Source organism: Malaclemys terrapin, chromosome 8 (assembly GCF_027887155.1).
Source record: "Malaclemys terrapin pileata isolate rMalTer1 chromosome 8, rMalTer1.hap1, whole genome shotgun sequence".
Classification (NCBI taxonomy): domain Eukaryota; kingdom Metazoa; phylum Chordata; order Testudines; family Emydidae; genus Malaclemys; species Malaclemys terrapin.
The window spans coordinates 53,489,988-53,517,747 of NC_071512.1; the positions used below are offsets into that span (position 1 = coordinate 53,489,988).

Here is a 27,760-nt window from a genome sequence, read left to right on the forward strand (position 1 = left end):
AGCTAGAACTTAGCCTTGAGTTCTGCTATCTCGATTAAAAAACTGCAAGTGCTTCTGAACATTCTCCCGTATCCCAGCCTGCACCGAGCACGTGCAGAAGCCTGATTCTCTGAACTACCTTCCATGAGCTCTAGCAAAGCTTTCAGCATCTGGTTGGCTGGGCTAATGCAAGCCTCCTGAAATTTGGCAGCTGAGATTCTTGGCTGGAGGCCATCATCTGTTCCCTGTCTCTTGGTCATGCTGCAAGAGCTTTGCGGGGAGGGGAGGAGGACAGGTGGAGTTGGGAGGACAAGCTGGGGAAGAGAATAAAGTGAAGCTGGGACATGCACCAATCAGCTTTATTGTGGAGTAGAGTTATCAGATCCGATCAGAAGATGTAAGTTGGGGGAGCTCTGTTGAAACCTGGCCCATACTTCCTATTTTTTAATAGGCTGTCTTATGTTTAACCAGACTCAGTTAAGCAATTGTGTAATGATTACAGCATGGAAGGGGTCTCATCTAGTGAGCGTTGTACAGAACCAAGCTCCCAGTACAGGCCCTGAGTCACTTTTTTTAGTATTCTGGTTTTTATCCCAGTATAAATCTATTGACTTCAGTAGTTACACTGGTGAAATTTGGAGTAACACAGCAGTGTCCGGACCCCAGATATTCCTTATTTATTTGGATTTATGCCCCAGCAAAAAGAATTGTCTAGACAAAGCTCTGGGCACCCTTGAAACAAGACCAAAATAAATAGCATCTTGTCCTCTACCAAGCAATGTCACGCAACCCCATCACAAAGCATAAAATGATGGGATGCTAGGCAAAATCAGCCAGAGATCAGTCAGACAATTCTCAAAATATAAATGAGGAAAGTACATGGAAATCCACTGTTTGCATATCTTGGAATAACTTGCCTCAAATTCATCAAGGACTGCAATGTCTCTATAGACCAGTGGTCTCCAAACTTTTTTGATCACGCACCCCTATCAGTAAATGTTTTAGCACGCACTCCCAATATATGTATATTTATGTATAAATTATATACACGCACTACTATACTAATATATTATGTACATTATAAAACATACAAAAAATAGAAATTAAAAAGATGAGATGAAATATTAAAAAAAACTATTGTATTTATTAACGGTACAAAACCTTTTTGCTCTCTCAATTATTATTTTTTTAGTGAGAGCAATGTGATTGAATATGCGTCATTATTTCTGAAAATCTTGGTTTAACACTTTGTGATACAGCGATTCGAAGGTCTGGGTTAGTGTGCGGAAGGGTGCTCAGAGTGGGGGTGTGGGAGGAGGCTTAGGGTGGAGGTGCGGGGTCTGGGAGGGAGTTAGGGTGTGGGAGGGTGCTCAAGGTGGGGGTGCGGGAGGAGGCTCAGGGCTGGGGCAGGCAGGAGGTGCAGAGCACTTACCTAGGGCAGTTCCTGTTTGGTGCAGGGGGTGTGCAGATGGCTCTGCGCAGCACAGCAGTGCCCCCATGGCCACGATTCTGGGAGCTGCCCCCCTACCACCCTGGGCAGGGCCACCTGGAACGCAGGGGCTTTAAGGGCTGCAGGGCCCTGGGCTAAGGGGGCCCTGACTTGCAGCTCTAAAGCCCCTTTCGGCAGGCGACCCTGCGAGCACGGCCGGAGGACTCAGGAGGAGCCGCATAGCCGGCAGCTGGAGAGAAGTGGCACTTTCCCCTTCAAAGTGACGCTTCTCTCTAGCATCTTTGAAGGGGAAACCGCCGCTTCTTTCCGGCCGCTAGCTGTACAGCTGCCCCTGCTCCTCCATGGGCCTGAGGACTCAAGGCTGCATTCCGAAAAGGGGGGGGCAGCTTCCCCGCTTGTTTGTTCCTTCCCTCCTCCGGCGGCCCCTTTCTCCCCCCCCCCACCCCGGCAGCGCTCCTCCTGCTGCGCCATCCCAATGGATCATCTTGCACACCCCCTGGGGTGCATGCACCCCACTTTGGAGACCACTGCTATTGACCACAGCAGAGGTGAATTTAGCTATTTGTCCTAGAATGTCCGCTGTCTTTGTAATGTTTTAAATGTTGCTATATTATGTTTTCTAAATGTCTTGTGTATTACTGGGTCATGTGCACCCACAGCCTGAACTCCAATGTGCTGACCTCATCCCCCAGAGGTCCATGTGAGCAGCTCCGATTGCAGGATCGGGCGCCTGGAGAGCAGAATGGCTTTCAGCACTCATGGTGGCTGGGGGTGAAATGACTGAGATGTACTGGCTGGGCTGAGAAGCTCAGTTCAGAGATAACTATCCCAATTCTATCTTTTCTAATTTCAAGAGCTTTTTCTAGGTATTTCATCTTAAGTCTTGTTTACAAGCAGGCTCGTAGGCTCCTCAGGTTACCCAAACACAGCAACACCCAATGCTGTCATCAAACAAAAAACCCTAGTTAACCAAAGGGATAGGCATGGTATTGGAAACCTCAATGGTGTGAGAGCCTTAAAATCTCTCTAGAGAGTAAACTGTTGTTCACAAGAACACAATTTATTTTTATTGAGGACAAGTTTAGTTGCGTGCAAAGACTGATTCTGCACCCAAAAAAAAAGAGCCTATATCACTTAGATTTTATTATAAACACACACCCAGCTGGCATTTTAAGGCAAGATACATTTCCAGAAATTGCTTTGCCTTTTCATATTGCTGAAATGCTATGACTAAAACTTGAAATGAAGCAATATTTTACTGGCACTGCTAGTGTGTGTGCACTGCATCTTTTCTAAAAATCTATTAAAATAGGCAGATTGGCCTGAAATTTGTATATCCGATCAGGGGCCAGGGCATGCTAATTAACAGATGGTCTTCAATTGGAAGGCACTGCAGATACAACTGAGGAGAGAGAAATGGTGAAAAGGAACGTAGAAGGATTGCAGACCGAAAATAATTGAAACCGATTTGGCTTGGGAAAAGTGCAGGCTGAGGGATCATGGGGAAACAATTGGAAACACATGCCCTCAGTGGGAGGGGTAAACCTGCCAATCTGTGATACTGAAAGAGATGATGGTCCAACTTTCAGAAGAGCTCAGGGGATCCGACTTTCCAAAGTGCTCAGCACCTTGCAGCTCCCATGTGACACCAAAGGCCAGGATTTCAAAGGAGATCAGTTTCCAACATGCTGAGTGGCCTTGATAATTCTGGCTTTAGGGGTGGAAGTGAACAACAAATTGGGCATGAGCAGGGCCGGCCCCAGGGTTTTGGCCGCCCCAAGCAGCCAAAAAACAAAAACAAACAACCCGCGATCGTGATCTGCGGCGGCAATTCAGCAGGAGGTCCTTCGCTCCAAGTGGGAGTGAGGGACCGTCTGCCAAATGAGTAGCCGCCCCAAGCACCTGCTTGCCAGGCTGGTGCCCGGAGCTGGCCCTGGGCATGAGTTTGCAGTGTGATATGGCAGCAATAAAGGTTGGTGGAATTTTTTTAAAGTAGCTTATTGCCACTTCCCTAGTTATTAACGCCTTTCTCCGTGATAAGGCTATTCATTGGCAGGGAGGTGGACTGACTGGCTCTGATTCCTTGGATTAATGTGCTCATCTTTCATTTCTAGATGCAGAAGACCAAATTAATCCATGGAGTTACCCCACAAATGAGTTTGGCCCATATTGTCAAATGTGCATGAGGTCAAAAATGCAATGAGTTTGAGGGGTCTCAGCCTAGCCTGCAATGGATGTATTGCACAATTATTGCCATAGGCCGATTAGCAGGGCAACTCCAGGACTGCAATAGCAGCAGGGTGGGAAGATTTGGTTGTAAAGCTTGCCCAGGCTTGTGTGTGTGTGTGCACCTAGCCAGTAGTATGAACTCCTTACCTTCAAGAGCACCACATTCATCTTCCTCCAGCCAAAACGAGAGTCCAGCTTCTACTTGCTTGAGTGCATTAACCCACCAACCCCATGCTCCAACTCAGGCTAATTCTTTCTTAGCAGCTGGGTCAGCAGACCCAGTAACCCCCTTGTAGTCTCAGCCCAGAGGTGACCTCATGGTCTAAGCACCGCTGGATCAGCTAGGTGCTGTCCGTGTCCTGTTGTTTGCCTCTGTAATCTGTTTTGAAAAGGCAGCCCCGATGCTGTTTCCCCCCCCCCCCCCAATTAGGCCAGTTAGACGATTCTGGAAAGATAGCGACTAGGCTAATTTAGCAGGCAGACATTTCATTGAATTAGCAAATGCATCGGCGAGTGAGCCTGGAACTGCGGTACATGTGCTGGGGTGTTCACCAGTGCAGGAATGGATGGGGTTGGGTGACGTCGATTTGAGCTTATCTAATATTCTTATTAGCGACAATCTGCAACGAAGGAAAATACGTGAGCTGAAAACAGACAACAGGCTTGACCTCTACTGTCCCCAGTCTGGTTTAAGTCAATGGGAGGCTAGCCTGAATAAAGACGGGGGCTCTAGTCTATACTGAGGAATTGGAAAACTGACTTCTAATTCAGGGGCAGCAGGTTTGTATAATTTTTGGTGGTGCCCAGAATGGGTCCAAGTCCCCCTCCCCCCCCACCTGCCTAAGGCTCTGGGAGGGAGTTTGGGTACAGGATGGGGTTTGGGGTGCAGGCTCTGGAAGGAAGTTTGGGAGGGGTGTGGGCTCTGGGAGGGAGTTTGGGTGTGGGCTCTGGGCTGGGACAGGGGGTTGGAGTGCAGGAGGGAGTGGGGGAGGACTCTGGGAGGGGGTTTGGGGTACAGCAGGCAGGCTGCCCCAGGGCTTGGATGGGGGGACCAGAGAGGACTTCCCCCCCCCCCCCCCCCGCCAGCAGCAAGCTCCGGGGGACCCTGGCTCTCCCAGCATGACACTCACCCAGGTCGCCCCCCCCCCCCAGCTGCTGCTCAGGAGGTCCTGCCAGGATAAGCCCTACTTGGAGTCAACTGCTGGGGGAAGAGGGGGCTGCCATGCGCCTCCTCCCTCTGCAGCTGCAGCAGCCACCTCAGCCTGCCCTCGGCGACGCTCCCTTGTGGCTGGCAAGGGAGGGCAGCGCGGAGCTGCAGGGGGCAGCCACCTGTTGCCCAGGGCAGGCAGGGATGCTCGGTGGGAGGTGCACGGGGGCAGCAGGCAGGGCCAGAGGAGAGACCAGGCCTTGAACATTGGTGGAGCGGGCCCCCCGGCTCTAAATTTGCTGGAGCCTGGGCACCATGGATGCCCATACAACTTGCCGCCCCTGCTCTCATTGTTACTCCTGAGAGAAAAGATGGCCTAGTGGTTTGGCACTAGTCTGGGACTCAGAAGCTCTGGGTTCAGTTTCTGGCTCTCCCACAGACTGCGTGCGTGACCTTGGGATGACCTATGGGGCCAGGATTTCAAGTGCTCAGAACCCAGCAGCTGCCACTGTGATACTTGGGGCAGATTTATATGCACCTGGAGCTGATCTCTCATGGGAATCTGGCCTTTTGCTTCTCTCTGCCTTGGTTTTCCAAGTGGGGAACTGACATCCTTTTCTCTTTTGCTTGCAAGCTGTTGAGGGCAGGGGACTCTCTTGCTATGTGCATGTACAGTTCTTAGCACAGTGGGGCCTGATCTCCAGTTGGGGGGGCCTCTAAACCACTACGCCAATACTACTCAATTTCTAGGACCACCCCCACTTGCTTAGTTCCTTTGGCATCACTTCCTCCTTAAAACGATGCCCATCCGCCACCCCCTTCCATGGCTTGCAACCAGCTGCTGTGGCCCAAGTATTGCTGGTTAATGCCCCTTGCTCCTGACTGCTCTTATGCTGCCTTTGTGTGATGTTTCCTTTATTGTAGCAGCTGTGGAGTATAGCAGAGCTGTCTGAATGGTGCATTTCTCCAATTAAATGGGGGTGTAAGTAGTAATTGCACTTGGCTTCAGCCAACAGGCACAACTTGCCAAGCCTGCCTAGGATCATTGCCCAAAATTTGCAGGATTATTGCCCTCTGCCTGTGGGATGTTCATAGTTTGGTTGGATTCAGCACCACGGGTCCAGTGAGGAGCCATCACCGAATGGCTGGTCAGCATCCTCTTTCCACTCCTCCCTTCTGAGCAAAGGGGGTTGGTAGGGCCCTGCTAGTGCAGGGCTGATCTCGCTTGTGAGCAAATCCCATCTGTATCTGGGGATGCATGGATGATTTGACTAATCCAGCCTGTTCATGAAAGGCCTGGGATCCTTCACCCACTTGACTGCCAAATCTTCTTATCCTCCAATGGGATCCTGGAACTCAGCCTGGGGCACCATTCATCTGCACACGGGACATTAACAAAGCTGGTCAGGGCCAGAACTGTATTGTCCTGTGACTCTCCTGGTCGCTAAAGTCACTCTAAGACTTCTTAAAGGGACGGAAGCCTGCAGGGCAAGTGCCATGATGGCCCGTCTCTTCTGCTAAGGAGGCAGAATTGCAGCCCGGGACTTCCGAGGCAGGTGCCCCAGGCCTGGAAAGGTCACTCCACTGACATCGGAGCAGCACACTGGAGAGGGGAGTCTGGCTTTGCTCAGAGGGGCATTGGCCTTGAAAGCCTTGACTAGAACAAGAGGAAGGAGGGGAGGGGAGGGGCGGGGCAGCAGAAGCAGGTGGGTCCCTGGCCTGGCTGCAGGTGAGGGGGCCAGGTGGGTCCCTGGCCTGGCCTCCCATTCCCAGCTCATGCATGGTGCTGCTGGACTCCAGTCCCACATGGTTTAGCCTGGTCCTTTTGCGGTGGCTGTCGTGGGAGTGAATTAGGCCCTGAAAGAGAAGGGAAAGGGAAAGCTAGTGAGTTGTGATGGAATGAGTCCATGGGTGGGGTGGAACTGGGCAGTGAAAGAATGGGCAAGGGGGGGAAATGCAGGAGGGAATCTGTGAAGCTAAATACCCACAAGGTGGAAACCCAGCTCACAGAGCGATGGGTAGTTCAAGATGCAGGCTCCAGGACAGCTGGAGACAAGGAGGGGAAGGACGCCTCCAAAAAATGCTCTGGCACACGTCCTGTTGGCACCACATCGCCTCAATAGCTTTGGATCTGTGAGTGCAGACCCCTGTGCTGGCATGGAGCCTTACTGACTTCTACATGGCACTGTCTGAGTGGGGAGATCTGCTTGCACAGAGCCCATTGCAGGATCAGGCCTTTGCGTATATGTTGCTTCCTTCCCCGACCTTCCAGCCTTTATCTGTCTTGTCAATGGGTCTCAACCTTTTCCATACTGTGCCTCCTGGCTGCCTCTGGAAACAAATTTCAGGACTTCCCCCCCTCCCCCCCCCCCGTCCCTCTCAATGACTCCGAGAGAAAGGGGTGGCCACAGCCCCCCCAAATATGCTCACACCCCCATGTTGAGAATGACTTAGGGTTTCCCTGTGTAGACAAGCCCTTAAGGTATGCAGCCTTATCTGTGATTGCAGCACTTGTAGACCTACCTGAGCTACCTTTAATCTACTTGCGCTGTGATCAGACTCTGCGATTGCAGTATAGACAGACCCCTGGACTGCAAGGTATTTGGAGCAGGGATGTATGTCTGCAAACCACCTCACACATGTTGGGCGATGCAAGATAAGCACGCCTAGCAGGAAAGATTCTGGAACAAGAGTGCTAGCTGCTGCATTGCTGGAGGATGTGGTAGGCAGAATAGCATAGAGGCTGCTAGTCCACATTTTACTGATATGCTGCATAAACAGAACAGAGTCTCTTTTGTCCATAAACCAAGCCCATACGGACGAGAACACACAGGGAGCAGACATGGGCAGGACAAGAGGCCATGGTTTGGTAGTTCTTTTCTGACCTGAGCCTCACTGGTTCACAATGAGTTAAGCACTAGCCTGTCTCTAGCCTGCTAAGCCTTCAAGGAACAAAGCTTGGGCAATGTTAACACCAGGGCTGGGTTTTTGTCCCAGCTGAAGAGGGAAGGCGATGGTCTTGTGGCTAATGCATAGGTCTGGGGGTTGGGTGATCTTCTTCCTGGCTTCACTCCAGGTTTTCTGGGTGACCCTGGGCAAGTCCTAGTCTTTGTGTGTCCACATCCCCATATGTAAAATGGAGATAACGCATCTCACCCACCTTACAGGGGTGTTGCAAGATCAAATGCGTTAATAGCTGCAAAGCATGGTGAGGCCCAGATGAGAGGTGCTGCGTAAATGCAAACATCATCCTCATCTGATTGAAATGGGTCCCGCCTTCGCCCCATTCTTGACCTCTGATGCTTGGGGGAGGTTTGTGGATACGATGGTAACAGCAGAAAAAGCTGCAGCGAAAGGCTCGCTATATGGGAGGCTGATGGGGCCTGATTCACCGTTCCCTAATACAAATGCAAAGCGGAGGTAAAATACTATTGCTGGTGTAAATGGCTGCACGAGATACAGATGATGGAGGGACTGAGCCCAAAGAGTGGGAGTTCATTATTCAGTTGCTTTGACCTTTTGGTTTAGATCAAGCATAGAAGTCACTTAATATCTGATGTGTGATTGTCAGGAAGGGTGGGGATGCCTCCTGCCCTGATGAGGGGATGGACTTGGTGGTGGAACCAGCCTTTCTCATCTTTAGGATATCCCAGTGAGGACGCCGAGAAGCAGACTGGTGGGCGCTCAGTGAACGCCAATAACCTAACATAATACAAGCTCAGGCAACAGGGTGGCTGACGGATGCAGTTCATCTTCATGTTCCTGTAGGATCCTGAAATTGGTGCGTGGGTGGCTTATATGTCACACTAGGGCATAGCCAGTTACAGGCGGACACTAGACTGTTAGTGGCATAACATGGGTGTCAGGAAAGTGATCTTATCTCTCACGCACGCCACCAGTACAGCAGAGCCATACCTTTTACGCAGACATATGCAATGATACTTTTCTATAGCGCTGTGGATAGATTGCAGCTCCCCCTGTCATTGATCCAAACTCTAGTCACAAGGCTCTTCTTCCATAATAGCAAAAGTAAACTTAGTTTGTAGAGAAAAGTTTGGGTTTATTAAAGTAGCCTGGTTGTTACAAATCGAAGGACCAGATTCAGATCTTGGTTTCACATGGGTGTAACCGAGATCAAAATCCGATCTGTTGTGATTTTTACTATGCCTTTCTTCCAAATTTTGCTCTTAGCACTGCGCCTCTGGCTAGGCAACAGGCTAGAGGGACCTATGAACTTTTCTGTTAAGCATCTCTTATCGTCAAAACTGCTCGTGGTTAACATAGGTAGGGGTGATCTTGTTTGAAATGAAAATGGAGAGAAAAACCAAGTTTTATGTCAGTTGCAAAATGAGATCTGACTATAAATGTTGTTGGCAATATGAGCTTGATACAAAGCCCATCAATGGACGGACTCACGTGAACTTCAGTGAGCTCTAGATCAAGCCCCCATCCCCAATTAAAAAGTCCATCTCAGCAAAGCCCTTAGAACAGGTGCCGAACTCCCATTGACTTCGGTGGGGCTCAGGGACTTGATTAACGTGCTTTGCTGAATGAGGGCTCATGTCTCTCTGACTGAGTGAATATTGCCACAACAACACCGCAGCCCAAGGTAGCATCATCTCTTGGGGATATAGTAGCACAGGTGTGCTTTAAATAATGAGCAAAGACCTGGTCCCAGCCCCAAGAGCTCGGGTTGGCCCCTGTTGAGATAAAAAGTGAGGGAAAGCGGGTGGATGGGAGAAAGAAGGCGATTGTTTGGTAAAATGCACATCAGGCTAGCTCCTGGTTTTGCAGGGTTTGTAGGTGTTGCAGAGAGTGAAGGAGCAAGAATTCTGCTTGATTTCCTCCCCCTCCCCCCAAACCACTGTTGTAAGGCAGTGCTGACAATGCTGACTGTTGGCAAAACCTTGTATCGACTTGCAAACTGTGCAAATTGGATATGGACGTCATTGAAGGAGAATAAATATAGAACATCGAGATGTTTTTAATTTACAGAGTCGCTTTTCAGGCCATAATTTCACATTGAGCCACGGCATCAATTAAAGCAAATGTATCTCTGCACCAAGTGGCTTTGCACGTAGTTTAACACAGTCCCTATCCTTCACCAAGGATTGTGTGTCTGCCTCAGTTCCCTCCTTCCTCACCTCCCTGAAAAACATTACGTTATTGTATCATCGTTCTAACTGCTTCCGGAAAGTCAGTGAAAGCTCAATGACACGTCAGATAACTCTGCGCAAGCCCCAAAGTTTCTAACAGTCCATAATGGTAATTTGAATCACTGCTTCTATCTGTATTGCATCTTACATTCTAAAAGACCCTTTCATCTGCTCTTGAAATGCAACCAGCTCTGGTGTGGAATGCAGCAGCAGCTGAACAGCCCACAGTAATGTGACAACAGTTTGTGACAGGAATTTTTAAAAGACTAATACTGTACAGTTGAAATAAAAGGGGACAATGTCACTGCCCCACTTGGAATTGGGCCAGAACAGCCTTTCTTTTGTAAAAAAGTGCCTGACTATTTGTCATAAGATCAGCCTGGCCCAGCTGACAAGGTGAAGTGGGAGGCAAAGGTGACTGTAAGTTTGTGGCTGCTAGATTCTAGGGCTGACCAGGCACCAGTCTAATCTGTCATCAATTAGAGCAGCCTGAAGGCTGCTTTGACTTATACCTGGATACTGATGGCTCCAAGGGGGCTTTTCCAGCCTCTAGGAATAGCTGGCCACACTCCCAATGCCAGGGTAGGTGATAACCTAGTGCTGCTACTTTGGCTTTCGAGGCCACAGGGAGATTTCCCTTAGGCAAGAGGAATCCCAGGTACCCTGCTGAGCTGGCTTTTTTGCAGCTGGAGCAGAGTGCAGAATTTGGCCCTTGGGGGTCTCTTCTTGCCACTAGCTTAGTCTGTGACCGTCAATCAAATCCCTTAACTCTCTCTGCCTCAGTTTCCCTATCTATAAAATGGGGACAGGGATGCTACCCACCTTTGCCAAGTGCTTTGAGGTTGATGGCTTGAACGAGTCTAGATGTGCACAGGAGAACTTTCACTGGATCAAATTAAATACAATCAGCTCAATGTCTTCCATTTACACTGATCTCCAGGACAGAGGGACATACTGCAAGGTTAGGTACACATCAGATTAACACTTTGGTTAAGATTGGCTGGCAGAGCAAACAAGCCAAGGCATCGATCTCTGTGTGTATTTTTTGTTCAGCAATGCAATCAGCCTCTTCTCCTTAAGAGGATGTGTCTGTCTTTAAATCACAAACTAAAGCAATGCGACGCTAGGTAGTTGTTTTGTTGTTTGTTTCCCCCCCCCCCTCTGAGTTTTAACAAAGCATAATCCTCTGTACTAAAGGGCTTTTTCTTGATCCAAAAGTCTCTGTTCAAGACAAAAAATGTTTTGCCACAGATACCTTATCTCAAATCAAAAGAGAGCATCCCAAATGCATCTATACTGTATATTGATTGACCTACATACTAACTGAATTGAAGGACATGTTAAGTTACCTCTTTCCTTAGCAAGCCAAGTGCAAAGTAGTAGAGTTCAGTTTGTAGGGCAAGGGCTGTTCTTCACTATCTAGTGTTGGCAGTGTTTTCCCTTTTTGAAATGAGGGCGCGGGTGGGTGTTTGGCAGCAGAAGTGACTGTTTCTGCAGTCCAGTGAGGACCACAAAATATGTGAGAGCCCCAAGTGAAACTGTGGAAGTCGTCGTCCCGTCCCCACCCCCCCCCTTTTTTTTTCCCCCGTGGTTGCATCTGTTTGCACCAGAATGTGCCCAGGGTCTCCATTTTTCTCTTCTGGAATACATGTGACATGACTCTCAGTGCTTCTGGAAGGCACGGGGCTAGGGTGACCAGATAGCAAGTATGAAAAATCAGGACGGGGTGGCGGGTAATAGGAGCCTATATAAGACAAAGCCCCAAATATCGGGACTGTCCCTATAAAATCGGGACATCTGGTCACCCTACACTGGGCATCTCTGAGCACACACGGCTAAGCAAAACTTCCCCTTGCCGGCTTGTCAGTACATCTAGCTACAGGCGCCCCCTGTAGTAATGAGAGCAGAGTTCACATTTCCTTACCTTCAGCCCACTCGTTAGAACCATGGGCCAATTCATCCATCGCACTGATAGCGTCTCTTGAGTGCTGCCACCCTAGCAAGTTCAAAATTAGAAACAAAGTGCTCTCAGGAGAGCTCCCATTGTCATCAGCAGGAATTGGTGGGTAAGGGGAGCATGATTTGGCCAGTCCTAGCTTACTGCACCTGGGTCAGTAAATCAATGGCAAATGAGCAAGTTTTAGAATGGGGCCATGTGTCAGCTCTGTGATCTAATGGGCTTGCTTGGGTTCACTGGATTTACCACACCCAATTCCAGAAGCTTCTGGATGTGGAGTGCTTAATCTGCCTAGCAACAATGACCCAGGCACAACTCACTCCTACCTCCCCCCCCAATGGGTCTCTTAAAGAGAGATCTCCCTATTAGGCACATGAGTTACACCATGACAGTCAAATGCTGTTTCTCATGCTGCAGAACAGGTTTTCTGGGAATGTGGGAGAGAGCCAGCCATCCTCCTAGAACAGCTGCAAGTGGCCAACACCTGTCCAGTCTCTGAAGATGCATTCTCTTAACCCTGTTTGGTCCATCTCTGGGGCCTTTTTCTTGAATTTAATTTCTTTTCTTCAGAGTTTTGTCATTACACCCACACAAGGGCAGAGTCCTAAAGGGCCCCTATGGCCCAGCTTGGAACATCTGAAATGCTGTAGGTAGTTCTAGAAAGTGCTACTGATTCAAAACTGATTATATAAGTGTATAGCTCTCAAGATCAGAAGGGAACCATTATGATCTTGTAGTCCCACGTGCTGAAATGATGCAGGCCAGAGATGATTTTTTTTTTTTATTTTTTTATTTTATTTTTAAACACCGAGATTCCTGGGTTCATGGCTGTACTTCTGCTTCACCATCTTCCCACCTCTCCCCCAGCATTATCATCCTGTTTGTACATCCCAGCCAGAGCGTTGCATGTGACATGAGCATCGGGTTGTGATGCAATTTTGAAAAAGCGTTGTCTTTTTAATCCCATTGCTGGACAAGCCATGGTAATGAGGGCCGTCCCATGCCCTTTGGGAAGGCTGTCCTCACTGGAGCCCTGGGAACTTTTTGAGAACTACAACTGCAGAGGATCAATCTTTTGTCTTGTGCACCCTTTTTTTTTCTCTTGGAACTCGTAAAAGAATCTAGAATGACTCGTGTAATTCTACAGCAGTGTGTATATGCGTGAGCACAGCTGGACAGTAGCGAAGATGTTTTAGTCTGTTTTTACAAGGCCCAGTGATATATTAAATGTTTAGACTGTAATGCATTTGTTTCAGGGAGCAGGCAATGAATTTCTGTACTCCCCCTTCCCAGAAGGCACGGCTTCTGATGAGAAGGGATAAAACTTTCTTTTTTAAAATACAGCAGTATCAGAAAGGAAAAAGGTCCATCAATGGTTATATAGGTCCATCAATGGCCATTAGCCAGGGTGGGTAGGGATGGCATCCCTAGTCTCTGTTTGCCAGAAGCTGGGAATGGGCGATAGGGGATGGATCACTTGATGATTACCTGTTCTGTTCATTCCCTCGGGGGCACCTGGCATTGACCACTGTCGGAAGACAGAATACTGGGCTAGATAGGCCGTACTGGGTCAGACCAAAGGTCCTTCTTGTGTTCTTATGAATTGATGCCCTAACTCAGCAAAGCACATATTTAACTTTATGCCTATAATTAGGTGCTTTTCTGGGTCAGAGCCTTTGTGAAAAGCTGGTGAAAAGTGCTAGCCTGTGACAGCCCTGCACACATGGAGCTGCTCTTCGGGTCAAATCTGACACCAGTTAACATCAGTTGCAAAACGCCAGCTGATGGCCTCATGGCTGAGCCCACAATCCACAGAAGAGATGCAGCTTGAGAAGGAGTTGAACAAGAGTGAGTCTTCCACACCGCCTTGCCAGCGTGCGTCCGCTTTGGCTGGAGGGCACAGGGCGGCCTCTAGGAGTCTGAGGGGCATGCTGTTTCTATGGCTTGCTCTGGCCTCGGCCTCTCTTCAGTGGCTGCCAACAAGGGAGCTGATTCTTGGGAGCTGTGAGTTTGGGGTCATGGACACCTGTCCTCTAGGAGATGGGCTGAGCCCACCAAGTCAGGGTGCTGAGGCCACGGAGATGTTGCTAACATAACAGGGCTCAAGAGGGTAAGAGTAGTTGGAATTCTTCCAGTCCAAAACTCTCTGGTCAGTAGCTCATTGAACCAAAGTCTTGCTGTGACGTTCCCCCTGGTGTTATCTGAACCGGTGATCTGCTAGGTCGCTCCAATCCTCAACTCTGGGAGCCAGCCTTACCCTGTTCTGTTGTGAGACACCCCCTCCGCCCCCCCCCCCCCCGGCTGTTCATGCACTACCTCTAGCATGTAAGATGCTCCCAGTTATGTGAGTGAGCACTTTTGGCCAGCCGCCACTTGGATTGTGCAACCGAATGACACTAGCCAATATCTCCAGTCCCAGACACAACCCTAGGAATGTCTGTTTTGCAGTGTCCAGTTATGCACACTGGATGCTGCAAGCTTATATGAGTTTGTCAATTTAACAAAGAAATTAATATGTACCAGGCTTGTTATCCTAAGGGGAGCCTCTGACACGCCTCAAACCACACACACTGCTTCAGGTAGAATAAACAAACAAATTTTATTAACTACAAAATATAGATTTTTTTTAAGTGATTATAAGTCAAAGCACAAAAAGTCAGATTTGGTCAAATGAAATAAAAGCAAAACACATTCTAAGCTGGTCTTAACACTTTTTCAATGTCCTTACAAACTTAGATGCTTCTCACCACAGGCTGACTGGTTGTTCTTCAGCCAGGCTCTCCCCTTTGATCAGCCTTTCAGTCGCTTGGTGGTGGTGGCCGTAGATGGAGGTGGAACAGAGAGAGAGCATGGCAAACGTCTCCCCCTCTTATCATGTCACTACTTCCCTCTTGGCTTTGCCCCCCACCCCCTTCAGAGTCAGGTGAGCATTACCTCATAGTCCCTGACTGACCCCAAGGGAAGGGGGGGGGGTGACTCAGTGGAGAGTCCAACAGATTCTTTGTTGCTGCCTAGGCCAGTGTCCTTTGTTCCTCTGAGACTGGGCTGGGTTTGTCCCATACATGCCCTGATGAGGTGCAAACTGCCCCTCTGCTCTTGGAGAGTTTTGCCTGGGCTTGTTTTAAACACATTTTCAGCCTTGTAACTAAATACATGAAATTACAACCTATAACATTACTATAACAACAATGCTCAGGCCATCATGAGCCTTCTGAAGACACCCAACATGACAAACTTTGCATTGGATACTACACAATCCTATTCTAAGGATGAACATGGGGGGCAGGGTATTCCCCTGAGATACAGAGTGTAACACTTGCTCAAAGATTCCCGTTGAGTTGGATCAGGTCCCAACTGCTTTGATTTGGGCCCAGTCATCTCCCCTCCCTTGGTTCAGCGCAGTGCCAAGATACCAGAGCACCCCCTGGCTTCTGTGCCCTCCACACCTTGTTTCTGGTGCGAGAACATTGTCTCTCTCTTTCCAGGATATTAGGGATGGCCTGGAAAGCTGTTCCCCCCTCTGCCCCCCTGTGTAATTCTTGCAGCCCGCCTGCTTGGTCTAACCCTTGGGATAATTGTAGGCTGCTCTCATAGCTCTAAATCAAATCACTGCGCCCAGGAAATGAAGTTTTCTGGATGCAAACAGTTCCCTGCCTCATAATTCATGGCTCACTCAAAGGAAATCACCAAAGGTCAAACTCTGCCTTCTTCCAGCCACTGTCAGTAGCCCTCCCATATTAACAAAGCCCAGTGGGCTTTGATAACTTAATAGAAAGCTGTTCTGCCCCCATCTCTTTATACGTGGAAGTCACAGCTCGGGTATAAAAACACTGGAGCCTCCTGTGTCAGTCTGAGTTCTTAGCCCTTCTCTGGGTTGGGGGTGTTGACTGGATGATGGAAATATTGGTCCATTGGGCTAGGAAGGTATTGATTTGATTTTTGTGGAGTATTTTTTTGTTTGTAGGAAGAAATCAAATATTTAACATCCAGCCACTCCGTTTTGGCATCTCATCATAACTTTCCAATCACTTGTGTGAACGGCCGGATCCTTCAGAGTCTGTTTTGTTCTCTCAAAAATCATCTCTAAAAAGACAGTTAATTAACTATATCTGTATTCCCTGAGAGCGATGTGTTGCTGTCTAGACAGATCAGCGCAGCATATTCCAGGCCTCCTCTGGCGCACTGTTCAGCGGGACAAGTTCCTGCTGGTTTGATGGCATACTCCTTTCCTCTGTAGCAGCTGTGAGTTCCTTGGGGAAATAAATGTGCTACTGTAATTTGTATTAATCTCCTTAGTTTGCTTACATCTCTCCCTCCTGAATTTCCCCCAGCTAGGGAGGCGCCTTCAGGGTTTCTTGTATTTGGCATCTGAATGAGTGGTTGGAGAACAGATTTGCTAACATAATGTGGCTTTCCAGTGTGGTTAAACACAGCAGGGTGGCTGCTAGAGTGGAGTGGGAATTTGACTTTTGTCCTGCACCCCGTCTCCTGCTTCTACAGAACATGAATGCTGAGCTGAAGTCCTGCCCATCTCTTCAGAATCAACCCTTTCCAATCCACGTGCAAAGAAAGAGACACAGACTGAAGGATTCTAACTAGGGGCGGGGGAGAACAAAACCCATCCCCAAATCCAACAGAACCTCTTCTAGCTTCAGATCTGAAGTTCAGATCATTTACCCCCCTTGCCTATTAGGTTCACTTATTCAGCTACTATCATTTCCAGCCAGGGGCAGGCAGTGGATATGGCGAAGGACTAATAGATTGTTCTTGTGGCATTTCCATATGAGTTTTCAGTTTAAAAGCATGTGGATAGTTCAGCTAAGGTTCTGATCAGCAACTGAACTCTCAGGTGTTTATCCAAAATTGAGCTCTGAGCTTTTTGAGAGCTCCCCCCCCCCCCCCCCCCAACAGTAATGTATAACTTGGTGAGCTCCAAAGAGTTTGGAAGATCATAGGAATTTTCATGTCCGATTAGACCAATAGTCCATAAGGAAATCTTCCTGGGCCACAAATCCAAGTCTTGTTGGCTGTTCTGGACCAACCTTTTCCATTTTTGCTTTACCTTTTTAAAGATGGAATGACTGGGGTTCAGCACAGTATTTGAGGGGGAAAACGTGCCACTGATTTCAATAATGACATATTTTCAGTATTCTTCTCTTTTCTTGCAGAGGAAAAAGCATGAAAAACTGTTCCAAGCCTACCCACAAGGCAAAGGGGGGAAAAAAATCCAATATTTATTTATTTTTTAAATCTCATGATTTTGGGAAGCTTGATTCATGATTTTTGAACATTTGGATTTGGCAATACTAGAACCTTGCCAGGTTACCAGGGATGGTCAAGCTGAATATTAATTTTGAATATTACTTCAGTATCGGTCAAGTAATGTTCAAATCAAAGATTTGTTCCTGCCATCTCTAGCCCCATGCAAAGCCACTTAGTTCACCTCCAAGTTGTTTTTTTCCCCCCCTTGCTTGCTTGCTGTAATTGTTGCATACGTGGGGGCGGGATAGCTCAGTGGTTTAAGCATTGGCCTGCTAAACCCAGGGTTGTGAGTTCAATCCTTGAGGGGGACATTTAGGGAACTGGGGTGTGTTTTTAAAAAAAAAAAAAAAAAAAATTAAAAATAAAAAACTGTCTGGGGATTTGTCCTACTTTGAGCAGGGGTTGGACTAGATGAAACCCCCACCCAAAAGGGCACTTTAAGTGTCACCTCCATTGCTTGAACATCACAGAGAGGGAGGGATGTGAACTGAGCCCCCAAACCCACTAGTAAATGCTTTTATTTTTCTTGGAGGTTTTAAAGGGCTGGATCCTAGCTCAAACTGGTGTAACTCTAAAAGTCAATGGAGTTATCCTATAGCTGGGGATCTGTCCCTTTACATTTCCATCCCAGTGGCCAGCTCAAGGAGCGAGGGGAGTGTCTCTATGAGCAGAGACGAAAATAAAACCAAAGCACTCTTTATCCCTGCCGAGGCTTCTTTTGTTTTCTGAAAGCAGCCCCGTTTATGGTGCTCTGGCCTGACCGCATTTCCATTACAAACCCCTAGGTTCAGAAACTCCGAGAGTATCTCTTAATAAACAAATAAATCAATTCACTTGGGGATGCCTGTTAGTAAATGGTGTCTCAGGCAAACAGTGGATTGGCAGGAAATCCATTTGTCTATTTTAAATTGTAGCGGGGGAGTCACCTCCATTTTCTAACTGACTCAAAAGGAAAAAAAAATTACTTGTCTTGGGCACTCTGGTATTCTTATTTATTTAAGAAAAAACTGTAAAGAGACACTGCCAAGAATTAGCTATCCTAAAAATCTTAACCTGTGTTACTAACAACATCTTTAGTGTATTAACACTGACTTTTAAAGGACTAGAGTCCAATTCAGTGCTCCATCATTTCAGGCTTCACTTGGATCTAACATACTTGACCACGTCCCTTTAAAATAATATGGAGGTTCCATGTGTGACCAAAACATAGGCTAGCATTCCAGGGCATTCTGGGAAAAAATCCCAATTGAAAAGGGATGTAGTTGGGGCAGTTCTCTTTTAAGGTCAGTGGTTAGTGGACTAGCCTCAGACTCGGGAGATTCTGCTCCACCACAAGCTTCCTATGCAACCTTGGGCAAGTCACTTAATCTCAGTTGCACCTCTGTACAATGGGATAACAGCACCGCCCCGCCTCCCAGGGGTGTTGTGAGGATCACCACATTACAGACTGGGAGGTGCTTAGGGGCTGTGGTGATGGGGGGCCAGATAAGTACCTGAGATAGATTTTTACACTAGTGTAAGTCCAGAATCCATCTGCAGAAGCCAGTGGAGTTATTCCAGCCATGTACCAGTGGAATGCAGAGCAGAATTTGGCTGATGCATCCAGTCTCCTCTGCTGTGGCATGAAATGCTCCCATCAAAGTGACCCACAGCACTGAATAAAGCGGTGAAGAGGTTTGGGTTGTTGCTACCCCTATGTCACCAGCAATGGAGAGTGTCTTTGCCAGGTGAGAACCACTTCTGATGAATAAGCAGCAGTTTATTCAGCTCTGGGAAGTGCCAGCTTCTGCCAGTGTGTCCTAGGGCACAGGGTCCCTGGCAGAGGAAAGTCTGCCTGGGGTGGGGGCAGCGCAGGCTGTCACACCCTACTGTGAGTGGCTCAGAGCCGGTCAATGCAACCCTGTTAGAAGGCGGCACTAGGTGGGGTGGGGGGGAGGGGAAACTGGCCAGGGCATCTTGAGAATGTTAGTGGGTATCCTCCACTGGCACAGCCCTATGGAGTCCTGGGCACAAGCTCGTGCTATTGCCCCACAGTGGAACACCCAACCAGGGTAGAACTGTGCCAGTCTGATGAATCAGAACTGTAGATTTCTAGTGCTTCTGAGGGGAGCGTACTAGGCATATTGCCCTAAGTGAATCCACGCTCGGTGTGCTGTGTCTCAACAGCAGAGCTCTCTGGGCTCGCTGGCAGTCGGGAAGAGTTGGCCTGCAGCATTGTTTTAAGTGCTGTTTACAGCCTGGCTCATTCTAGCTACTTAGCAATGCTTGGTTTGTCACTGTGCTTCTGGAGCTTTTAACGGCTTCATGCACGGAACAGGGAGCATCCAACAGAGTTTAAGTAATCAGTGCTGGGGTGCATGGCGCGCTCTGGGGAATCCAGTCCTGTGCAGAAGGCCACCACACAATCTGCACTACTTAGGTCCCAGCCCCGGTCTTGCAGTTGGACTTAGGGGGGCATGCTGGGCTCTTGCCAAGGAGGGAATATTGCCCTCTGTGTGTGCTTGTCCGTGCTCTCTCTCTCATAGATAAATGTCTATCAGGGATGGTCTAGACAGTATTTGGTCCTGCCATGCGGGCAGGGGACTGGACTCAATGACCTCTCGAGGTCCCTTCCAGTCCTAGAATCTATGAATCACGTGTGTGTGCTCTGCATAGCACGAATGCGGCAATTTTTCAGTTCTTATTGCACATCACCACTTGCGGCAGGCCGCTGTAGCACTGCTCCATCCCGGGACCTTCCCCGGCACTCGCGCTAACACGGGAATTGAAAAGGATGCTTTGCTTGTGGAACTTGGTCTGTATCCAGAGGCTGTCTTGGGGGATGGTGCATTGTGCTAGCTGAATCCCACCATAGATTCGGAGGCACCTCGAGCTACTTGTGCTGGCCAGATGCATTATACAATCATTGAGCTGTTATCCATGATGTGGGAAGGATGGTCTAGTGGTTACAGCACTGGGGCTGGGACTCAAGACAGCTGGCTTCAACTCCCACCTCTGCCCTAGACTCCCTGTGTGACATTGGGCAAATCATTTAATCTTTCTGTGCCTCAATGCCCTATCCTTAAGATGGGCATAGTACTACTTTTCTCCCCCTCTGTCTGCTCTGGTACATTGTAAGGCCTTCAGGCCAGGAATGGTCTCCTACTCAGTTTGCAGTGCTTAGCACAATGGGGCAGTGATCTTGGTTGGGGCCTTTACAAACTGCTGTCATATTAATAGTTAATGGGCCCGCCAATACCAAGCGGGGGGTTGCATAAGAACAGCGGTAGATAGCAAGCCGGCCGTGGCAATGATTTTTGTTCTGCTGCTGTCGCTCAGTGAAGTTCAGTCTAAGCCATAAGCAGCTGGCCTAGACCAACGCTCAGTGGAGACTCTAAGGGAATCCTAGCTTGCAGAAAACAATGCATTCCATAGCACTGTTTGTAGGTGAATCGATTCTTGTTAATTTGTCAAACGCAGACTAAGGGCTCTAATGGAAAAATAATTTAGTGTGAATTCAAGCGGAGGTGGCAGATAATTGACCGTAGACTTAACAGGCCAGATTCTGCTGTGAGTCACGCTCCTGTCAGTGGACCAAATTCAGACTGACTGTAAGCAGATGCAGCGCCCCCTGCGTCAGTGGACTTGTCCCCACTCGCACCAGCTCTGAACGAGGCCCAGTGAGCAGGTCTGGTGGAGGTCAGAATCTGGCTTCTTATTTATATTTGGAAAAATACATTCAGTCAGATTCTTCTCCTCAGCTGTGCTGGTGGAACCTCAGAGTCCAGTGGAGCTGGGCCAGCATGACTAAGCCAAGAACTCCTCTCTCTGACTCTAAAGTGATTTCCCCTAACACATGAAGCACAAGGAAAAGATGGAGACTGGGTTGTTTGAAAATAACCAGAGGTAGCATTAAGTACTAATGCAGAGGCATTGATCCTGCCAGTCCATGTGGCATGTGTTTGCTGCACTCCAATGGAAGAGTGGCCAGAGGTCAGGCACAGATGCACGTCCTCTTCTGTAAGTGGTAGCAAGTGTCAACCTCCATATGCATCTGCTGTCTTCCTTACAAGAGCACTGAGTTGGAGGGGCTGGGTCATGAATGGAGAACGGTTGTATCTTAGACGTGGGTTGGATCATTAGTACAAGGATTGCTTCATCCTGCTGTTAGGCAGGAGACACTTGGATCTGTACAGCCACGCTCTCCTTAATGCAGGAGCTGATTCCCTCCCTTTCCCTGGCCTATTCATTGCTTTTCACCTTTGTTCTTACAGATGTAATACTTCGCCCCTGCCTGTGTAGAATCCATCCCAGTGCGGAGCATGCTGGCCCTAGGCATTACCATAGGATTCCAGCCAAGAGTGAATCTGTGACGATCCAGGGACTAGTATTCTCTAGGACAGTGAGACGTTGCCAGTGCTGCTAGGACCAATGGCTCTTGCTTAGCTATTTGGCTGACTGCTATTGCCTGAACCCTTTGAAATAAAAAAACTAGAGCTGGTGAAAAAACTTCAATTATTGTTTTGTGAAAAGAAGCTAAAACTTTGAAATGTCAAAACCTTTCTGCCTGCTGTAATAGAAACTTTGCAGGACAAGTCCCTGCCATCTGTGGAATTCCAGAAAGGATCCACAATTACACATGGCAACCCATTTTTAACCAGATGATGAAGGGCTTGATGATCCTTTGTCTTCGTAAAAATACCTAGTGTTTGTGTGGGGCTTTGTATGCTTGAAGCACTGTACAAACGATGAATCATCCACACTCCTGTGAGGTGGGGAAAGAAGTCTTCTAGTACATTGTCCAGCCTATATATACATTCACACACTGTCTTTGCTGAATAGACCCAGAGCTGTGTGTTGTACGCCCTATATTGCTGGCAGAAGAAGATTCCCCTCTTGCTCCAATGAGTCCTGTGCTTTTGGAGCAGGAGGGTCTGTGTTCTAGCTTCACAGTTGATCTGGGGTTCCCTGTGGCTGTGGCATGCAGTATGCAGACGACTGTAAAGTCCCAGGTGGCCATCAAAGTATTGGCGAATAGAGAGTTGGTGATGTGCTCCAGGCCCCTCAGCAAGTCACTGATCAAGGCAGGGTTAAAACAGGGCTCCCTGACTCCCCAGGGCCTGCTTGCTTCCTCCTGTGAATGGCTGAGAGCTGAACATGTAGCAGGTGTTTGAACATAGAGCATTATGGCCCCTAAGTCTCTCCTTGTCTAGTTCCAGCCAAAATAGCCTGCTCCTCACAGGTTGGGGAGAAGGGTAGAGCCATTTGGATAACCACTCTGTGAGCACAGGAGAAATGAAAATGCTGTCTGCAGCCCAAGCCAGGAGCACGCTCGATGCCAGCCAGCCGTGTCATCTCTGCACAGCCAAAAAGTAAACCATGAACGAGGCCGGCATGGAGCGTGAACGTGCCCAGCTGGGACTGCCGCTCCATCTGCAGCACGCGCCACATGCCCAGAGCTTTGCTGGGGCTTGGCAAGGAGGGGGGATCTATTAGCGGGAAAGTCCGTGCGGCCCAATTCACAATAGCGTGACTTGGCTCCCTGCTGCCTACGCAACTTAGCTGCAGTTTTGCTTTTCCTGCCGTAATTTTCCTCTGTTTAAACTACCAAACTGAGCATGATTAAGCTCAGCACAGATAAATCTTCCTGTCCTTCCTTCAGCCGCCCCCCCCCCCCACCACCGAATCACCTCTTTTTCCCCTCTGCTCCATCACCTTTGCATTTGGCCTGGGCTGTAGCTGTTTTTCCCCTTTCCTGCTCTCTATGCTTCTCTCCCCCATAGCAATAAACTCTGGTAAGGGTTGACTTTTTTTTTTTTTTAAATACCAGACAGAAAGTCATCATCCTCCCTTCAAATCACTGACCAGGGAGGCTTATTCACGGCGGGCCAGGGTCCCTATCTCCAGGGCCACCACTGCCCGTCCCCCCATTCCACACATAAGCCATTAATAAGGACATCACTCCGCTCCAGCAGCATGACTCACAGGTCACCTCCGCCCCAGAGCAGGGGGATAAGAATAGAACTCAGTTGTGATATGTGGGGTCCGGTTTCCCAGCAGGAGCAGCCCCCGGTGCACTGAGAGCTCATCTGGGGACTTCTCTCGCTCTTGGGAAGCTTGGTGCAAGGTTGCCGAGGTAACCGAGGGGGTGCACACCAGAGCCAATGATGGTGATAAAGCTGGGACGGGTAAAACGGGAGGACAGGAGGAGGTGTCACCCAACCCCCCGCGGCTGGTGCAAGGGCTTACTGGCAACATGCCACTAACCATAACCCGGTGATGCTGATGTGGGAGTCCCAGGGCAGTTTGGACAGAGTCTGAGGGGGGAGGGGCTCACCATATGCTCTAGAATGTGTGATTTCCTGTGGGCACCTGCAAGGAAATATTGTCATGCTTCCTGCACCTAAGGTTTCTGTGCTCTGTAATAGACAGGTGGCTCTGGGCTGTGCCCACGACCCACACTGACCAGAAGAATCACTTGTCCCTCCTGGCCAAGGCAGTTCAGGTGTGGCTGTCCAAGTGAAGCATTTGGGGTGTGGGTGTCAGGTTCAGGCAATGTACAAAACACAGCTCCATCACCCAGCTCTGCTGGCACACAACAGTGTGCCCCATTGGCAGAGCTGAACTACCCGGCCAAAGGAGAGGGTGTGGGGGAGTGAACTGTTGGTCTCGATTTTTGTGGAGTAGCTTCCACAGCCCACTTGCTGTGGGGAGGGCTTTCTGAAAGCTCCATGTACACAGCCTGGCACCTCTCTAGTGAACATCATCTTTAATTTTGTCTTAAGAATCTGGCTCCACCTTGGTGGGAGTTTTTGTGCTTGCGAAACTGCCCGTCCTCGACTAGAGCCAGGCACAGTGCCAGCAACACACGAGCTTCCACCCACGTGCACGGCCATGCCAGTGCACCCCAGCCCAGCTAGCCCAGTCCTCATCCCTCAATGCCCTTTCCTCCCAAAAGTTTCGGTTTAGACAAATCAACATTTTCTGATGGAAAAACAATTAGTTGGAAAATTCATGTCCAGTTGTCTTCCATGCTATGGCCAGTGCAGGACTGTTCCCTGCAATATATTTGCCAATGCTTTGACCAGTTCACTTTTAAATAACTGAACCATGGGGATTCCACCAGTGCTCCTTGGAGACCATTCCACAGTCTGCTATTTCTGCCTGTTAGAATATTTTCTTGAAGTTGAGCCCAAAGCTTCATTGTTTAACTTCATTCCATGTTACTAAAACAACAAGGAGTCCGGTGTCACCTTAAAGACTAACAGATTTATTTGGGCATAAGCTTTCGTGGGTAAAAACCCACTTCTTCAGATGCATGGAGTGAAAATTACAGATGCAAGCATTATATGACGACACATGCAGAGAAGGGAGTTACCTCACAAGTGGCGAACCAGTGTTGACAGGGCCAATTCCATCAGGGTGGATGTAGTCCACTCCCAATGATAGATGAGGAGGTGTCAATTCCAGGAGAGGCAAAGCTGCTTTTGTAATGAGCTAGCCACCCCCAGTTCCTATTTCAAGCCCAAATAAATCTTTTAGTCTTTAAGGTGCCACCGGATTCCTTGTTGTTTTTGTGGATACAGACTAACACGGCTACCCCCTGATACTTGGTTCCATGTTACTGAAACCCCTTGGATTAACCTAACTATCTTCCTACCATTCTTGTTGTTTGTAGCCTTCGAATACTTTATAAGGGTTTGGTGTATCATACTGTACGTTCCCCTCCATCATTGTGAAGCCAGGCTATGCGTATTTGGTTCTTCCAATCAATTCCCACACATCCTCCCAACCCTGCCCTAATTTTTCGTGTCCCTCTCTGAATTTCCAGTTTGCCCCATCAGTGGGTTTATTGAAGTGCTGCATGTCCCAAGTTATATGGCTAGTGTCTGAACTGAGGCATTGGTGGGATGAGGAGCAGGGGAACTCCTTGCAGGGGAGTGTCTGGTGATTTCCTCCCCTGGGAAATGCCTGCCAATGGGAAAGACCAAAGGCTCTTTAGAAGAATCATCCCTGGCAGAGATAATTTAGCAGTATCCAGAGTGGCACAGTACCCCCCTCCCCCCTCTCTCGAGACACACACACACACACACACACACACTTACTTTCCCACCCCAATTCAGTTCAAACAGTGTATGGGCCAGTTCCTTGTGCATTGTGTATATTGTTATAGCTGTGAAACATCTGCCTTATGGGGGACCGTCCATGTGAACCCGTCAGGCATGTGGCAGGCTAACAGGCACTTGCTTGGCACCATCATCATACGGCCGTGCCCTGCAGTTCCATTGCTGAGATGCAGACTACATTGCCAGTGTGCATGTTACCCTGGGGTGGGACATGCAGAGACATGGTAAGCGAGGCGTTACAAGGGAAAATAGGCCTTCATTTTGCACTGCAACTCTCCTGGCACTGCGGAGAACCTGGAAGGGCCCGGTTGGTTCTGGTCCATATCCATGAGGTGCTTAGCAGTGGGTGAGTTAAGGGGCCAATTAGACACTTTTCTTATCCGGGCTGCCACCTCGCTTGATCAATTTCATGAGTTAATTAATATCTCTTGAGGGCTTAATTAGATTGGCTTGGCTGGAAGTGGGCTGGGGCACTGAGGGGGCTGTGACTCAAAGGGAGATGGGGATCGTTAATTAAATGTGATCACGCCAGCTGCAGCCAGTGTTTTCCCAAGTTACAGAATCAGTTCTGCCCTGGGGAAAAGTGAAACTGACAGACACCGAGCAGGGATGTCGCAGGTGGACAGGCTGCCTGGAAACTGGGTCCATTGGCCAAGGGCCTTACAGTGAGTGGGTTTTCTGTCTTCCCTTTGAAGCAGCAAGGACTGGGTCACTGTAGGAGGCAGGTAGGGCAAATCCTATGTTCCAGCAGAGGCTGGGAACAGCATTATAATGGGAACTACTCAAAGTTCCTCAGAGAGATGGGGTCTAAGGACTAGGACTCTGGGGGCCTGGGCTCTGTTCCTAGCTCTGACACATGACTGATGTGTGATCCTGAGCAAGTCACTTCACCTCTCTGTTTCCTCTCACACCCTGTGTCCATCTTGTTTAGTCAGATGGTGAGCTCTGCAGGGCAGGCACTGTCTCTTTCTGTGTGTACGTACATATGTACAGGGCCTAGCACAGTGGAGTCCTGATCTCATGTGTGGTTGACCGGTGCTACTGTAATATAAGTAAATGACTGTACTGCTTCCTATGTTGTTTTCCTCTCTGATTTCTCCCCCTCAGGGACAACCCACGTGTGGCCATGTGGAACTTCCTGCTCCAGTCATCTCCTCTCAGGCCCATGTGACTGGCACCATTTCAGCCATTTTCAGTGTAAGTGTCCAGCTAAGCTACCCATGACAACCCACTTGTTCAAGGTTAGACATCTGTGTAGGTGCTGAGAAAAGGCCCATCTGAGCCCTGTGGGGAAGAGAAGACATGCTCCTCGTGCACTGATCGTCTGTTTGATGTAGTGTGGTGACTGCGGATTTACATTACATGGAACAATATACCAAGTACACAGGAGGCTGATCTGGTGGCTAAGGCACTCGACTGGGATTCAGGAGAGCTGGGTTTGATTCCTGGCTCTGCTACAGACTGCCTGTGTGACCTTGGGCCAGTCGCTTAAGACTCGTCTTCCCTGCAGAGTTAACTCAAGTTACAACTTCAGTGAGGCCTCAAACTGCAGTCCTGGCTGACCCCCCCCCCCACCCATAAGCCCTTCACTTGAGCACAGTGGTCCTTTTAACTCCACTTTGCTGGCCCACCAAGTGGGATAGGCTAGCTCAAGTCAGCCCAACTCATCAGCTGCTAACATGGCCGCTCTGTGTGCAGCTGGAATGTTGTTTGACAGGCTGGCTGCTTTCACTCAAGCTAGGTTCACTTGAGTGTAGTTAACTCTGCAGTGAAGCCACAACCTTTGAGTTAGGAGCTGTCCCCATACAGCATCTAGCGAAGTGGGGCCCTGCCACTGGCTGGAGCTTTTAGAGAGTGCATCTCCTGGCTGTGGAAGCGAGCCTCCCAGCCCAGATCGAGAGAGACTTGGGCTAGTGGGCCTCGTGCCAGCACTCTAAAAATGGCTGTATAGACTGCTTGGAAGTTGTGACTCGGACTCTAAAGCCCACCCCATTCCTAGCTTCAGAGCCCAAGTCACAATCTCTGCATGTCCTATTGTAGAGCAGGCGCGTGAACCCCGCTAGCCCGAGTCTGTTGAGCCAGGCTAGGAGGCTCACTGCCACGGGCAGAGTATGCCAACCCTAAGTCCTGCTGTAACAATCATACATAAACGGTTTGTGTGGGCCAGTTTTGAGGCTATCCAATAGCGTGCAGTGCAATCAGTTGTAAAGATTGTAAGACTAAATAATACTTAACAAAGCTGTGCTTTTCCCCCAAGAAGCAACACTGAATTATTTGCAATCTCATGGTAGCCACCATGTCCTTAAAAGGTTGCTCTCTTGGGGGGCCGGGAGGGGAGAAGGTAACGTTTTTTGTAATCCTGGAGGCCAACTACCCCAACAACAATGCTAAAAGCCCCATTCTGTGCCCAGGGCTCCTGCTGACTTCAGTAGAGCCATTCACATGCAGGGTAGGGGTGTGTTTGGCTCCGAGACG

General features: G+C 48.9%; 1 protein-coding gene across 5 annotated transcripts in view; it reads left to right on the forward strand.

The window, feature by feature from the left end:
- FAM163A (family with sequence similarity 163 member A) overlaps nt 1-27,760 on the forward strand; it is a 95,274-nt gene that overhangs the window by 62,578 nt on the left and 4,936 nt on the right. For 4 of the 5 annotated variants that reach the window (XM_054036391.1, XM_054036390.1, XM_054036393.1 and 1 more), the window contains one exon: nt 26,393-26,482. The gene's annotated coding sequence lies outside the window, so the exon portion shown is untranslated. Of the gene's footprint in view, nt 1-18,882; nt 18,908-26,392; nt 26,483-27,760 lie in introns of those variants that run through there. The other variant, XM_054036394.1, reaches the window with a different exon arrangement.